General features: G+C 35.9%; 1 protein-coding gene across 20 annotated transcripts in view; it reads left to right on the top strand.

Moving 5' to 3' along the window:
* The window catches only part of TIAM1 (TIAM Rac1 associated GEF 1), a 354,474-nt gene that overhangs the window by 148,767 nt on the left and 188,307 nt on the right, over positions 1–17,400 (top strand). The window contains exon 1 of one of the 20 annotated variants that reach the window (XM_069074995.1): positions 4,422–4,581. The exons of the other annotated variants lie outside the window; for them this stretch is intronic. The gene's annotated coding sequence lies outside the window, so the exon portion shown is untranslated. Of the gene's footprint in view, positions 1–4,421; positions 4,582–17,400 lie in introns of those variants that run through there. 20 annotated transcript variants of the gene reach the window in all.

Here is a 17,400-nt window from a genome sequence, read left to right as displayed (position 1 = left end):
AGAACTTAACTATTTGTCCTAATCTTGTTAGTGAGAAGAAAAGTATATAAACATGAAAGTGTGTGTGTGTGGGCATGTGTGTGTAAGCTTGGACCACATGAACCTCACTCTTACCTCAACCAGACAAAAAAGAATTGAATATATAGGCACCTTTGAGACATACTTAATGGGGAGAAATTCTTGAGGGAAGAGTAAGAAGCAAAAGAAATTTGAACTTCAGAGCATGGGTCGAGGTGGGATGGGAGAGAAGAGATGAAAGAAAGAAAAGGAAAGGATCTAAGTGAGGGGGAAAGAGGAAGAACTGGAGAGCAGAAACAATGCTCCATTACCATCTTCTTTTGTAGAGGAACTGGGAGGAAAGAGTAGAAAAATGGAAATGTTAGTCACTGTACCAACTGACAGATATCAGGTACAGGATAGTTATTTATATATCTAATACCACAAAAGAAAGAAAAGGCTTATTGCAAAAGATTCACAAGTATAAGTTAACACATATTTGAAACATAATTTATAACCTGTCACTTCTCCTTTGCTATTTCTGGAAGTAGGAAACATGCAGGAGAGTTGTGGGATTGCTAGACATATTTCATTTTATTTTCAGTCTGTGCTGTCCATGCAGCATTCCCATGGTTGAGGTCTTCTGACCTGGGCTTTCATATTCCAGCACAGTCCCAACAGTGGTTTTTTCCTTCTTGGAAAAATTGCAGAGTTGCAGGAAGTACCCTTGGTGACAGTTACTGCTCAGGAATGACCCGCCTTTCAAATTCAAATGTCATTGCCAGGACTGGAAACTTTCATCAGTTAAGCAGCCCCCGTTCAGCAACCTGTGCTCAGGGAAAGTAGCACAAAGTGAAAGAGGCAGTTACAGACTTCTGATCAAGTGTCTGACTCACCTAGGCAGACAGATGTTCTTGCTTCCATGCGCATGTAGCTCCTACTGGGTGTGTGTGGGGGAGAGAATCTCCTCCCCTTATTTTGGAAAATCCAAGGGAAAGTTTGCAGTAGATATGTGCTAGCAAAGAGGGTGCTTTAAAAAAAAGACTAGAAACTTTTTTCTCACTCCTTGGCTCACAGAGTGGGCAACTCAGTCAACAATCCTCTTTGGTATGGCTCCTTCTCTCTCTAGTCTAGAACAACGTGTTCCTCCCCACGTACCCAAAGCATGCATGCCCAACTCTGTGGGAAGCTCCCCAATCCAACCCCCTACTACACTTTGACAACTTAATTTAACTCAACAATTGTTTATTAAATGCCTACTTTGTACCAAGAACTATGCTAGGCACTGGGAATACAATATATATTTTTTTAAGTCCATACACTTTAGGAATTCATGCTTTCCTGAAGGGATACTCCATACACACAGTTAAATAGATAGAAAAATAAATCCAATATATATATATATAAATTAATTTTAGGGGATGGGAGAGGCAGTAACAGTTGAAGGAGGGGATATGAAAAGGTCTCATAGCATATGAGCTGAGCTCTAAAAAGAGTGAGGGCTTCTGAGAGAAGAGCATTCCAGGCATGTGGAAATGCTCTTTCTTTGTAGAGTCCTCACATAGCTTTCTTTGGGTACAGTGTCCACTTAGCCAAGTTCCCACAATCTGCTTGTCTCCATAGTCCAATTCCTCTGCTGCCAGGAAACACATGGATTGCAGCTGCTTTCTTCCTTGGGTTTTCATCTCTTTGTATTTGCATCTGTCTGGTGTGTTTACCACTGGATAAAACATCACCTACTGGTCTAGTATCTTCTCCTCAAAGCTACGTGAAAGATGTGGGGGGAGGGGAAGAGAGACAGATTTTCCTGTCCTGGAAGGACCAGAAATTGTCTAGATCTTATTTAAACCACTCAGAATGGTTAATTTGTTTGCCCAGCCAATTATATCATTCTCTTCTTGACCAAGAGAAATAAAGGCATCTAGATTATATATATATATACACACATCTTTATCCTTTAATACTTCTTTACCACTTTGTGATTACATTCTGTGCCTTCTGTGACTATATCTCCTGAATTAGGGTCTTTGAGCAATAAAGAATCATATAGGCCTCATGAACAGGGGAGTGATGTATGTAATCCTGCATTTTAGGAATATCAATTTGGCAGCTGTTGTGAGAATGAAATTTGGAGGAAAAAAGACTAGAAGCACAGATACCACTTAAGAAGCTATAGCTTTAGTCTAGGCAGGAAGTGAGGAGCATCTGAGCTAAAGCAGCATTGAAGAGAAGGGTTTGGTTTCAAGAGATGTTGTAATATATGGCAATTGATTGGTATGGGACATGAGTGAGAAGGGTTAGCTTAATGTCAATGAATGAGTAAATTTATATTTGAAATGAAAAAGCACTCAAGTGTATGGCACATTACTTTGTGTCAGGGATTGTGCTAAGGACTGAGGATTCAAATAATGGAATAGTGGTCAGATAGGAATGTTTTTGGCCAGAGATGGTAAGTGGAATCATAGGGTAATTGATTGGCACATCTTTCAAGTAGTGGTAGTGTTGATTTGATTAATATTCCTGGGGCTGGAGATGGAAATTGAGGGGGATAGGGAGGTGTTTGGGGGAGGGACAGTATGGCATGAAGATAGCCAGAGAGATGCTTGGAAAGGCTGAGTTGGATGAGATATGGTGAACAGTCCCTAATCAGGCACCCAGGGCCTTCTAGGTGGGAGCTGAAGAACCAGATTAAAAAATGGAAATTGTTCTCAGGAAGATAGCTCATGTTAGTAATTTTAGGAAAATTTTAGTGATTTTATTAATCTTCTTGTTCAGTTGTTTCAGTCATGTTTGACTCTTTGTCACCCCATTTGGGGTTTTCTTGGCCAAGATACTAAAGTGGTTTGCCATTTTCATCTCCAGCTCATTTTGTGGATGAATAAACTGAGGCAAACAGGTTTAAATGATGTCCCCAAAGTCACTCAGCTAGTAAGTATTTGAGGCTGGATTTGCACCCAGGTCTTCCTGATCCAGGCCCCAGGGTATTCTATCCACTGTGCCACCTAGCTGCCTATCATATAACATTAGCTTATCTATTTTTTTTTTTTGTGGCTCTTTGAGGAAAGTATTTTTAATAGAATGTATATACTGGTATATACTAGGTTTGTGAGTATTACATAAATGCTGGCTTGTCAGCCGTGACACTTTAATGCTTCAAAGATCTCTTCATTTTGTTGTAGTAAGTACTCCTTAGACGTAGATAATGTCTCTATGACTTAAGAGAAAGTGTGTGAGTGGTTGAGGTAAAAAAATCCATCATTCCCTCCCTCATCTGGTGATGAACCTCACCTAATTTAGCTGTGCTCCCTCTGTTGCCAAGTTCATTCTCCCCCTTCCTGTTTAGTAGGATTTGCTAGAACTTGTACTCTACTGCCATAGCCTTTGAAAATTCAGTGTCAGCTCTACAATGAGGCATCACAGGAGATCTTTAGAGGAGGTATTAGATATTAATTCTCTATAATCTATCAGATTCATCTGTGAAGGGTGTGATTGTGTTTGATGCAGTACCCCATTTATTTATTTTTTTTTCTTAGGTGTAGTTTCTGATGCTGTTGATGGTCTTTAAATAAAATTTGCCCTATATAAGGTATTGAGAAATGATTTAGTAATTTTGAGGTTTTTATTCAATATCCATGCTTATGGAATGAGGACAGTGGGATAAAGAAGTAGCTAGGTGGCTCAGTAGATAAGAACACTGGGCTTACGGAGTCAGGAAGACGAGTTCAAATATGGCCTCAGATACTGAGAAGCTATGTGACTGTAGGTAAGTCACTTAACCTCTTTCTTTCTTAGTTTCCTCATCTCTAAAATGAAGACAATAGCACCTACCTCACAGTATTGTTGTAAGGATTAAATGTGATAGTGTAAAGCACTTAGCACAGAGCCTGGCACATGGTAGACACTTAATAACTTCTTGCTTCCTCTTTATTGGGAATACTTTTTTCAGAGCTTTTGTTAGCTCCTTAAGCAGTATATCTAGTTTCTTTCCTTTAATTCTGTATGTAGCACAATACAAAGATTAAAATAAATATTTGATCTTTGTTGTCAGTCATTTCATTTTTAACAGCCGTAATATCAGTAGAATGTTATATTGGTTGGCTAAATTACTTCTCTTTTCCTAAGAAATTTACAACTTTTTATTCTCTAAAACCATATAATAGTTTTCTTGCTTTGTGATTCTCTCAGAATTTGTCTTATGCCTGTGCTTTTGGTAAGTGTCACACTATGTGGGTAAGTGTGGTTCATCTAAAATGTATAAATAAGACCCTGGTAGATAAGAGGAATGAGGGACTGAGACTCTAAGTGACAGGAAGCCTGAGTTCTCCTAGGTGAGAATGCCTAAGGGGAAAAACTAGAGGAGGTGGGGGAAGAGGGAGGTGGGAGGTGGGAGTGGGTGGAGAAGAGAAACAGTCTTCCAACACACCCAAATGACCAGATTCATCATTGCATGAAACTTAATGAGTTACACCCACTCCCTCTGCCAGAAGCGAAGTGAAAGGCTTGAGCTTCCTCATTTGTGTTACTGAATGTAAGAGAGTATGCGAAATGAGAGAGTCGGGAAAATGTACTTCTGGCTGATCTGTGGTAAGCTTCTTTTATTCTTTCTATGGAATGATTTCTAATCCACTGCTTTCGGTTTTTGGTTACAAGGGATAGCAACAGGGTACTGTGGGAATTTAGATAAAAGTGAACTTGCCTAGGGAGAAGAACAGTAGTCTGCAATTTGCAAGCATGCAGTAACCACCATAAGCTTAACTCGAATTTTATTTGTTCCTTTTTCAGTCTAATACCTTTTATTTATGAATTTATAAGGTATATAGTAGGATATGGATTTTAAAGCCTTTTCACCTCTTTTTTTTCCCTGCCCTGAGTGAGGCATAGTCTTGAATACAGCCTCCATAGCATTGAATCCATTCTCCTTCATAGGGAGAATATATGTAGGCTTACATTACATCTTATATATTGTGTCCTTTACCCAGCCATCTACCTTCATTTCAGTAATTACAGGTTGTTGTTGCTGAAAATGAACCCTGTGAACAGCTTCAACTCAAACTGTTCTCTGTTACATGCCTGGGAAAAAATTGCGAGGAAAAATTAGAAAGACCTTGTCTTAGAGCCATCATGATTAGAGTTTGGATTTAGAGCTCATTTAGAGTGTTCAGATTCCTGAAGAATATTTAAAGCATGGAAGGTTGTTTGACTCACATTCTTGTCTATTAAGGTTTTATTTTCTATAGCTATTAACCAAGCTCCTTGTTTAAAAAAAATTCACTTGTGTGGGTGGCAGTTTTTCTTAGACTTTGATTGCTTAATTCTACTTTTGCAAAAATGGAAGTTTGCATGCAGGGCAGTAACATTGGAAATGGTTGCAGAGGAAAGTCAATCTTTATACATAGGAGAATAAACTTGACTGAAGGTAAAGAAAGCATCCAGCATATATCTTTTTGCATTTAGTTTTGAGCTATGTTGCATATTTTATTGACTGTGGCTGCTACTTCTTTTTCTTCTTTTTTATATGCTACGGGCATCAGGTGGTCAGAAAGAGTCTCTTGGTTTTCATTATTTTCCTCATTTCACAATTGACATTTTAGCAATAAAATGGGCCCTTGTGAGTCAGGTTTTAAAGCTCATTTTTAGCTAAATTGTAAACACAGTTGTAAGAAACATAGGTGATTTATAAGCACATCAAGTTTTTTCTTCTCGTGAGACTTGTTGGGTCAGTAGGATGAATATGTTGCATGTTATGATACATGCACATGTCTAGACCTTATCTCCACCCATTACCCATATAAAATCCCCAAAAGTAAAAGTACTTTTTACAATTCACTTAACATTAAAACATTATTAAATTTGATCTTGTGGTAGTTTTGTAAAACAAATAGACTGTAAAACAAATTAACTGGAACAATAATCTTTAAATAATGAGGAATAAAAATTATTCAAGGGTTAATGGAGATGAGAAGGGAGAGAACTAAAAATATGATTAATTCTTTGTATGATACAATAGAGTTGGGAAAGGTACTGTACAATGATTTACATCATAATTAGACCCTTAAGAATTTGTCTATTCCCCATCTGTCCCAAATACACTTCATATTTCTAATAAATAGCTGGTTTTTGAGCTAGCCTCTTGTGTCTTGATTGGGTCTGATCAAGTACTGACTCCCTTTACTTCAAGAAGGACATTGTTATTGTATTTATTTTCTATATTTGTCTCTTCTATAGAACTTTTTTGTGTTATAACGATAATTTTTTATGTTTTATCAAAAATTCAGTATTGGGTACCATTATGTTATACCCTACTTACTGTCATTGTTTTAGAAAATTCTTTCTAAGATTTAGGTAAGATTTTCTGATGATTGTATGTGAATTATAGGTATTTTCAGCCAATTTCATTTTACAAATTTACCTTGCATGATGGCAAAGCAATGACTGTGGGAGATGGTTAAAGAAAAATATCTAATACATTAGACTGGATTTTTAAAAATTCTAACAGTAACATAGAAAAGCTTTCCTTTTTAAATGTATGCTGCCCTTAGAAGATGCTAGTGCCCCAGGAGATTGGTGAATGGGTGACTTTCCCCCCTGTCTCAGTATCTCCCCAACCCCTTCCTAACCACCTCACATTCCCATTGAGTTGTAGTAGGATGTCTCCTGGAAAAGAGAGGCGGAGGATAGGTAATGGTGAGGTAGATTGGGGGTATTAGCAGAGATCTCTGCACAAAATGTCCAAGGTACTCTTGTATACAGTATATATACAATATGCAAAATGTATACAGTATGTTTAGGTATTAGAAAATACATGCCAGAGTAGATTGGAAAGAGTCACAGAGAATGATCTAGGGCATGGCCCTGCCCTTGAGATTGCAAAATAAAAGGCCTTTAGCCCCACCCCCAAGGGCTTATAAGAAATAGGACCTTTGAAGGCTATATTGAATGAAAGATACTTGGGTACTTTCACTGTAGCTAAATTGTCAGTCAGGCTGGCATCCCCATATTCCCAGAATAATTTGGCACTACAATGGTGCCCAGTCTTCCAGATCATTTCAGTAATGGTGGACCTTGCTTTAAAAATACCCATTCTGTGACAGTCTGGATTTATTTAACCAATAAATTAGGTGGAGAGGAAAAGATTATTGGCCTAATAAAAGGCTTTGTCATTGGTAGTTCCTTCTTTTAAAGAAAAAAGAAGCAAAAAATAAAAACAGAAGGTTTTTTGAGTGGTAAATAAAGTATTTGTCAAAATAAATACCCCTTTTCCTTTCCACTTATTTCTTCTGTCCTTTGAGTGGTGAAATCACTACTTTAACTTTTAGAATTCTCTATTCCTTTTCAATAGAATATTGTCAATGTACACTTTTCAGATCGCCACTTTTCTTTCAAGCCTTTGATTTCATTTTGTCTTTTTTGTGATTCCTTCATTCAGCAGTTTATGATCCCTTTATTCAACATTCAATACTTCCCTTCTCTTTTTCACTTCATTTGTATTTTTCTGTTCTCCTTATGGAAAGAAAGTAGGCACAAGAGACAAGAACTCTGTGTGTGTGTGTACACACATCCATACATAGTAGATGGTTCTGTTAACAACTACAAAATCTTGAATTGATAGGACATACTCTGAAAAACTTTCTCAGAAAATTTATCCTTTATGCATCATTGGGAAGTAGCTGTCAGGCTGTGAATGAGTTATTAAAAAATTCAGGGGCGGCCAGGTGGCACAGTGAGTAAGAGTGCCGGCCCTGGCGTTGGAAGACCCGGGATCGGTTCTGGTCTCAGATACTTGGCACCCAAACAAAATAGCTGGCCATGTAACCTTGAGCAAGTTACTTAACCCCAATTGCTAAAAAAAAAATTCAGTTTTCCAACACCTCTTCAGTTGTTTGTCTCCCCAGTGACTTTTCTAATGTTCATTTCCCCACCTGGTTTTGGTTTAGTGACCCATTTGCATAGGTCATAGAGAAAAAATTGCAAGTTTTATTAGTCTATTGCCTATGTACATTAAAATTGTTTATTTTTATCGACCTCTACTCTTATACATTACCTTCATTTTCAAATATGTCCTTCTCCTTTTCCCTTGCCCAATGAGCCATTCCTTATAACAAAGATTTAAGAAGAAAGGAAAAAAGCAGTTCGGCAAAGCTAGCCAACATATTGATTATGTCTGACAATGACTATTTTTGTTTGTTTAGATTTTTGGACTATATCTGTGATTTCATTGGGATAGGGAATTCCTGAAGAGGAAGCTCCATCCACCAGTGCAGTTTGACACTTGTTTGTCAACTTGCATCCTCTGAGAGTTGACTGGCTATACTGTGAGGTTAAATGATTTTCCCAGTTCCATAGCCTGTATATTTCAGAGGCAGAACTTCAAACCTGGTCTTCTTGACTCTGAACCTGTCTGTCTTTCCTAACAAATGGACTGAGTTAGAAATGGGATGGAGAATTATAAGGAGAATGTATATTTGGGTTTCTTTGCAAGACTATATTATCAAAACTGCTATTTTGGCAAAGTGTATTCCTCATCTTGGTTTCATTTGTACACTGTTCCTTTCTCAGGTGTGGCATGACCTTGAACAGGATAGATTTATAGGACAGAATTGGTCTGATCATCTTGAGATGCCATGTCAAGTAGTAAAGCAGTGGTGCTAGGCAACAGCAGCCTTTCTGGACTATTTTTAAGTGAGAATAACTAGGGGAAAATATTTTTGACAAAACAAAAAAAAGAGGAAAAATAATGAGAAAAGATATGGTGTTCAATTGAAATAACGTCCCCCTAAACTAAACAGTTGTCAATCAAAAATTGATAATAGAACAGAAAAAGTATTGACAATAACTATAGTAATTTTATTTAGAAGATTAACCAATAATGTACATTTTAAGTTAATCTTAATATAAATTATTTTTATTGTAAATTGTCATTTAAATAATGTAAATTAGTTACTACAATGAGGAAAGACCAAAAGAGCCTGGAAAGCACTTAGTAAACCTCTAACTTCTTTGCCAGAAAGAGATAGAAGCAGGGATGCCAAAGGCAGGAGGTTAGAATGTAAACTCATTTGTAAAATCTTATGAAGAGGAATGATGTATGATTATGAGCAGTATCAACTTATAAAGCAGAAAGAAGCAGTAGAGAGTAAAATCAGTTTAAAGAAAACCTTGGCAAGATATCCAACTAAGCAGAGTAATCCAAGGGGCATTTAAGGATGAAAGTTGAAAGAGCACAAAAACCAAGAAAATGGAAAATATTTTTAAAAGTCACTATTATTGTTTCTTTCAACAAAGACAGTGGAACCATCACATCTTAATTCTCATATTACACCTCCACATGTGCTTAAAGAGATAGTGGAAATGGCACTAATAGGTGTAAAGATGGGAAAAGCAGCTGAATCAGACCAAGAACACCTAGAGATCACAGTGAAGGTGTTCAGTGAGCCGTACTCATTTGAGGGGGAAAAAAAACTCAGACCTTAATGTTACTCCTAAAAAATCACTGAGAGAACGTCAATAATGAGTAACCTCTGTCTTTTCTCCCATCTACATAAAATCTTTATTAGAGTCATCTTTATGTAAATCGAGAACATCTTCAGTGAGGGTATTCATCTGTTTTTTAAAGACAAAGTTTATGTATTTCTATTGCCTGTTTGAAATGGCATGAATCTCATTTCATTAATAGCAAGAAAAACCCAAATCACATAATTATATCAATAGATGCAGAAAAAAAACTTTTGACAAATAACAAAATCCATTTCTGATAAAAACACTAGAATAAACATAGGAATAAATGGATGTGTCCTTAATATGATAAGTAGTATCTTTAAAACTAAGAACCAGTGTTATATATGAAAGGGATAAAATATCGGCCTTTTCAATTAGATTGAATAAAGCAATGATTATCACTATTATCAACTCTGCTATTTGATATAGTATTAGGAATAGTGACTATTGCAATAAGATAAAAAGTAATTGAAGGAATAACTATAGACAAAAAAAATTGATTTTTGCAGATGATGATGATGATGATGGTTTAGTTTGAGAACCCTGCCTTCCTTCTGTTATTTCCTATTTATCCTATATGTAGATTTCTTCATATATGTTTATTTTCATGTTATTTCCATATTAGATTGTAAACTTCTTGAGGGTAGGGACTATCTTTTGCCTCTTTTTGTATCCCCAGTGTTTAGCACAGTGCCTGGCACATAACAGGTGCTTAATAAATGTTTATCAAATTGAATTGAAAATCTTTGACAAGAAAGTAACCCCGCTGGGAGTTGTTGAAATGTAGCCTTGTCAAAAGATAGGGAGGATCATTTTGACCTAGATGGTCATTCAGAACCTGAATCTTCTTATGAATAGATGATCTATTCTTATGAATAGATTTAGGGCTGGAAGAAACCTCAGAGGTCATTTAATCCAACCCCTTCATTTTGTACATGAGGAAACTGAAGCCCAGAGGAATTGAAGTGACTTCCCTGAGGCCACATGGTACATAGAAGAATAAGGACTTCAACTCAGGTCTTCTGATTTTAGTCCTTTTCCTCTTTCCATTATTTCATTATAACCTAAAACAGGAGCAATTTGTTGGAAACTGAGAAACTTCCCTAGAGTTGCCGTGAGGATCAAATGAGATAGTGGTAAAGAGCAGTCAGTGCTGTATCAGTGCTAGCTGTTATCATTAATGACTGCTCTATTGAGGAAGATCCGCTCAGTGCAATGTGCCCAGGAAGGGGGGTAGTGTTAAAATGCCCTCCAGAGAGGTTTGGAGTTTATGTTGCACCCTGCTCTTATCTGTCATTCTTCCTTCCATTGACTTCAGAGTGATAATTCATTTTTAATTCTTCAGAGAATGTGACATTCAGAGTTCTGCTGTCATGTAGCAACTCTGATAGGAAGTTGGATGGACTAAAAACATGGACCTTTGCTTTGCTAAAGCTCCAGTTCCTTAAGATAACTTTTCTGTTTCACAAAGGTAATTCAGCCAGCTCATTCTTTTGTTCAACTCTCTACAGAATTTATTATCTATCTGTACTATCTTCCATATACATACACACATTTACTCACATACATGTACATACATATCTACCATGTCCCCAAAGTCTAAGGGCAATTTTGAGCTTTAATACTTTAAAACTGCTCTAAGGTTTTTGGGACTTCCTATGTATGTGTATATATGTATGTTTGTATGGCTACAAATGCAGGTACATGTACATTGTTCATCCAAATATATGCTGTATTCTGGGCATTAGACATTCTTCATCTACTTGATCTTTCTGATATTAATAGGCAAGTCAGATTCTTTTGAGTAATTCCTTCTAGAAGGCTCAGCAATGTTCTGGGAGCTTCATGGAATCCTATGTAAATAAATTTCTAGAGCACTTCATCATCCACAGGGAATTCCTGTTCAGTTTGGGCACTGAGATGGATGTCCTCTAAGTTACTGGCAAACTGCTTTGATGAGCATACATCTCCCTGTTTTTAGCCTTGCCTGACGTTTATGATAAAAATATTGAACAGGATTATGTTTGTTATCTTTCAGGGAATCTTGAATAATTTTAATGTATGGATTAGAGATACCTTGTGAGAGACACCTTTTTGAAAAGATAGCTGTGATAATGGTGTTTTTTCTTCAGCTGAATCAAATGTCTTTTTATAATCGGCAAGCCAGCACAGTGGAATGTTATATTCTCTATCTTATAAAATACCTGGACCTCTGATGGCCCAGGCCTTTTTCTGCCATACTGTCTCAAATGTGCTAGTTATTGGAGAATTTGAATAGTACAATGACATTATTAGTAGATTTCCTCAGTTTCTAGATACCCAGACAGATACAGTGATGGACTCTTAGCTAGATTGGAAAGTCAGTTATGAAATGCTAATTTTGTAGTTCCTTGTAGATTATTACTTATTGAAAGCCTGCTTTTCCCCTACTTAACCCTCAGTGAGGATACGTTTGAGCATGGATGATTCTCATATGATTTTGATTAGATAGGAGACTAGATTATATAGGTTGCTCATTATTGATGTTCTCAGGGTCCTCTTTATGGTATTAATAACTTTTAAGATCTTTTTTTCTGTGACTTCAGTGTATTTATTTTCCCCACACATATCTAGGATATTGATTTCTCAACATTCCCATAGCTGTTTCACCTCCATCACAGATTTCCTTTATATACACTTGGTCCAGTCCAGCTGACCAGCTGCTTTTCCCATCTTTGTTCCTCTTCAGAGCTGTTTTCACCTTCCTTTTGAGCACCTGTGATGTTAAGGCCCAGGTGTGATTGTTTCACTGCGTTTGGTGGAGAAAACTGTTTGTAATCTGGTTTTAAAAAATGTTTTCCAATTTCTTGTTTGCTGTCCTCTTCCATTTTTTGTCTTTAAATGCCCTTCATAGTATTTTGCGTAGTTGGATGTCTTGCCAAGCTTTCCTTTAAAGTGATTTTACCCTACTATGTGTCTTTGCTTTATAAGATGATGCTACCCCATAATCTTATATCATCCTTCTTTGTAAGTTTTTACTAACAGTTTTATAATCTAATCTTGTCTTGGCTCTGTCAAGTCAAACATTTTTGCTTTCTGGTTCTTTAAAGTATTTCTAGGCTCTTTTGGTCTCTTTATTGTTGCATTTGGTTTATATTGGTTTTACTTTTGAATAAAATCATTATAATTAGTATCAATGTCATATTTGTTCATTTCATCTTGTTATTTATTCATATTGTTCAATGTTAAGTTGTTCTAATTGTTACCAATTTTTCCTCATTATTAGTCTTGTGCTTTTTTAGCCTATTCTGATCTGAAAAATTGATGATTTGACTACAGACAGGTGGCTCAGTAATAATTCCATAGCAATATTGTCTTTTCCTGTCTGTTAAGAGAAAATTTGTTTAATTTTTTGCATTGTCATCTGGCATTCTCCATGTCCAGAACCTACCCTTTCTTTTCTTAGTAATGATATATTATATGTATAAATTGTATTGTATGTATAAATACATGATGTGAAGGTGTGAGACTTCTTTACAATGTGAAAATCTTCGGCTATTCTTATTTCTATTGCCTATAACCATGCTCTTTCTTTTGTTTGACAATGCATATTTGTTACAAGAATTGTAAATGTTTGTTAATTAGAAGGAAAAAAATTAACAATTAGGGTTTATTGACAGTCTAAACACTGTGTGGTCCCCTTTCCCATCCTGGCCACTCAGTGCCAAATGGAAAGAAGATTGAAGGGGTCCATATTGTATTTGTCTTGGTTTCATTTGTCACTACAGCCAAAAAAACAAAATCGTTACCAGTTGGCCAGCCTATGGAGTAATGTGCCTTTCCATATTTAGGAAGGCTAATTCTTGGAAAACAGATTTGTTCTGTTACCAGGCTATACTCCAGGCTTTACCAGCATGGTATAATCTGCTAGAACTCATGCTCTGTTGGCATAGTTTTTGAGAACTTCTGGTTATACTGTGATGACACATTTAAGATTAACACAAATAAAAAAAATGTACATATTTTCTGTATACCTGCTTAAAAGTTTTTTTACTCACAGTGATAGAAGATTAAAAAAAGAAGTATGTAGACTATTGGTCCAAATGATGGCATATAACCTTTCATTTGATGCTAGACCAACTAATAAAGCTATGTGATATTAGCTATATTACTAATCTCTTAAAATCTCACTTTCTCCAGTTGTAACATAAGAAATCATTGCTCATCTTAAGTATACTTATGGTTCCTACTTTGAACTCTCTCATTCAGCATTATTAGGCAGATGAGACTGTTGCTTGGTTTTCTTATTTTAAAAATGCATCAGGTATCAGATATCTTCATAGACCCTATAGCTGGAAGATGTTCTTAGAGATTTCCTTGTCCAGTCTTCTCATCACAAGGGGGTAAACTCAAGTATAGGGAGGTTGTGACTTGGTCCAAATTCAGTTAGTAAATATCAGAGTTGGAATTTGAACGCAAGTCCTCTGATGGTCCAGGTCTTTTTCTGCCATATTGTCTCAAATGTGCTACTTATTGGAGAATTTGAATAGTACAGTGACATTATTAGTAGATTCCCTCAGTTTGAAGATACTCAAGCAGGTACAGTGATGACTCTTAGCTAGATTGGAGAGATTAGTTAGATACCCTCTGTGATCTCTGTATTTCTGTGCTGATCATCTAATTTTTCTGTGAGTCATGATTGAAAGTTAAATGACTTGGGGGGAGGAGAAGGAAGGGGAGAAAATTTGAAGCTCAAGGGATTGTGGAACTGAATGTTGTAAACTAAAAGTAAATAAATTAATAAAAAATGAAAATTTTAAAAAAAGAAAGAAAGTGAAATGACTTTCATTATCTTTAGGATAAAGACTAAGCTGCCCTTCCTGGCATTAAATGTCTTCTCTAGTATGGTCAGAATCTGACCTGTCCTATATTATGTCACACAAATGAGATAAGATAGAGAAAGTTATTTGTAACCTTGCTGTGCAGTGTAAATGAAGACTGGCATAATTTTTAGCTTCATTATCACTGCCTTGGCCATATGCGCAGCTCTAGCCAGGCTGGTCTAGTCACTGCCCCAGAACAAATATTCCAGCCTTTTTGTTCATACTGCAGTGCTCACGACTATCCTGTTCCCCCCTGTCTCTGCCTATTTGAGTTTTTTTCATTACACAATTTTCTAATTCTTTTCTTGAGTAACTTAAAAGCATAGCCGTTTCCTATAGGCTTTTCGTGATCTCCCCAACTCCCCAGTTATCCTTTTTCCTTCTTTGAAATCACTTTGTATATGCCGTTGTTTGTATTTAGGCAGCTAGGTGATGGTGTACAGAGATACTCTGGGCCTGGAGTCAAGAAATCTTGAGTTCAGATTTGGCCTTACATACTTCTAGCTGTGTGACCTTGGGTAAGTTACTTTGGGGATAATAATAGTTCATAGGGTTGTTATAAGAATAAAATCAGACAATATTTTAAAGTGCTTAGCATTGGCATGGCTATCTATCTTTCTGTCTATCTGGTGCTACACAAGTGTCAGTTTATTATTATTATTATTATTATTAATTATTTACCTATTTATATATTTGAACACAGAAAACAAAGCACCTGTCAAAAGAATCCATTGATTTTCTGCAGAATAAAACCCTGAACTTGAACTCACATGACACATAGCTGGTAATTTATCAGTTCTAATGATCAAAAACAAATCAGACATATTAGCTCTGAAGAAGACTCCACTTGCCTTCTTTCCTGATTCCTAAAACTGCTAATTCCTCCCCTTTCTTTCCCTCCCCCATACCATAAATTACTTTATATATAGTTATTCATGTACATATCTCCTCAGATAGAATTAAAACCCTTAAGGACAAGGACTATATTACTTTTATCTTTGTATTCCCAGCTTCTGACACATTGTCTAGAACACAATAAGTGTTTTAATAAATTTTGGTTTATTGATTGATTGAATAAAAGTCTATTATAACTCCAAGGAAAAATCAAGCATTTCTTGGATTTTAGTATTGTTTTACTGTACCTTGCTCGAAATATCTAAATTGAAAAAAATATGTAGAAATTTTATTTTGGGAATTTAGTCTATATTTCTTTATGTCCTACTCAGAACACTAGACCTTTGTTTAAAAAAAATACATTGAGGAAACGAATTAAAAATTAACATTCTGAGTTTCATTAAAAAGATGATGGTTGTTTTGATTGTGATAAGGTATTTTTTTTTTTTACTCACTAGAAGATAATAGAAAATCTTCCTTTGGTTTATAGACAGTTAAGAACATACCAGGAATCTGGGGGACCCTAAAGAAAATTTTTGCAGACTTGGCATCAATTCCTTGAATCTGTTATTGTAATAAGTTTAAAGTATTTTGACTGACCAGAGAAGGTTTTAGGAAGGGTAACATTAAGAATTATTTTTATGTGGGAAAAACCTGCTTTAAAAAATGGACCAGTGATGATATTTCATATAACTATTTTGTTACACAGTTTAACTAGCATAGCACTGGAATGTTACTTCCTTAGAATTTGAAATAGGTTTTTTCTGCTTTCTCTGTTCTATTCTTCTCATGCCTAAATGGGAAAAAAAGCCCCACAAAACAACCAAACAACAGTTTGGTAGGAACAGATGGCAGCTCTGGGCATTTATTCTGTAACAATTTTGAATTACTGAGTGGGGGATGATTTCACTCATTCTTCTGGTATGGTGAAGCTAATGGAAGAGGGGGGGCAATTCCAACTTGACATCAGGTAAACATAACTCTAAATTTAGGCCTCCTAGATCCATTATGCAACTTGTGCAGTAATGGAATTAGATTTTCATAGGGATATTTAATTTGGAAACATGCTCAGTTGTTCAAAAGGTTGGCATTTCTGTATATTTTTAATTAATGCCTGATACATTTAAGTTCTGTGATGGAGAATTAAATTGACATTGGTGGGGAAAGGCCATAAATGTCTTACTCTAAAGTAATCAGTTGTTTTTGCTTTGTTCTAAAAAGAAAAGCATTTTTCCACAATTAGAAAAATAAAACAATGGATACCTTTTTTTAGCAAAGAGCACTGTTCTGTATGTAAGCCAGGGCCTCCAAATTTCTGAAGATTAAATTACGGAGAAGTGGTTACTCTATAAGTTATTCCCATAAGCAGGGGATAAGGGTAGCAGGATAGATTTTTGAGTTAGAAAGGATATCATCTATATGGTCTATCCCTTTTATTTTACAAATGTGGAAACCTGGACAGGTTGAGTGATAGGCAAAATCATATGGAAGGCAAAGATGGAGCTCATATGTAAGTCCTCTGACCCAGGGTGCAGGGCTATTTCTGTACCACACTGCCTCCCTTTGAAAATTAAGAGTTGGAAGTATTTGGAAATAAAAAGCAAATGATTTGTAATGCCAAAATCTGAAAATAAGCATAAGTGTAATGGAGAGTGGCAGATCTTCAAAGTAAACATATAGTTTAATCAAAACAGAAAATCAAAAATTCATGTGGGACTCCAATCTTATGCTATTTAAAGGACAGACATGGAGTTCAAGGATGATGCTTGCAAAATCATCCTGTGCTACTGAGCCAAAGCTTTCATTCACAATTCTGTAACACGGATAACTTTGTTGATAATTATAATTACAAAAAATATTATATCAGTTGATGCAGAAAAGACTTGTGATACCTCTTATTTCTGTTAAAAACACTAGAAGACATAGGAATAAATGGACCTTCCTTTAAAATTGATTAAATAATATTTATCTAAAACCAAAAGCTAGCATTAATATTAATATATAACAGCAATAAACTAAGATCCATTCCATTAAAATCAGGGGTAAAACAAATATGTTCATTGTCACTACTTCAATTTGACATAGTACTAGAAGTTCTAGCCCTTTTATAAGACAAGAAAAAGAAATGGAGGGAATAAACATAAAGAAGAAA

The sequence above is a fragment of the Petaurus breviceps genome, unplaced genomic scaffold (assembly GCF_028583685.1).
Source record: "Petaurus breviceps papuanus isolate PSGF00001 unplaced genomic scaffold, PetGlider_PUasm1.0 90897, whole genome shotgun sequence".
Taxonomy (NCBI): Eukaryota; Metazoa; Chordata; class Mammalia; order Diprotodontia; family Petauridae; genus Petaurus; species Petaurus breviceps.
Note: the sequence above shows the minus strand (reverse complement) of the source record. Positions and strands in the feature narration are given on the sequence as shown.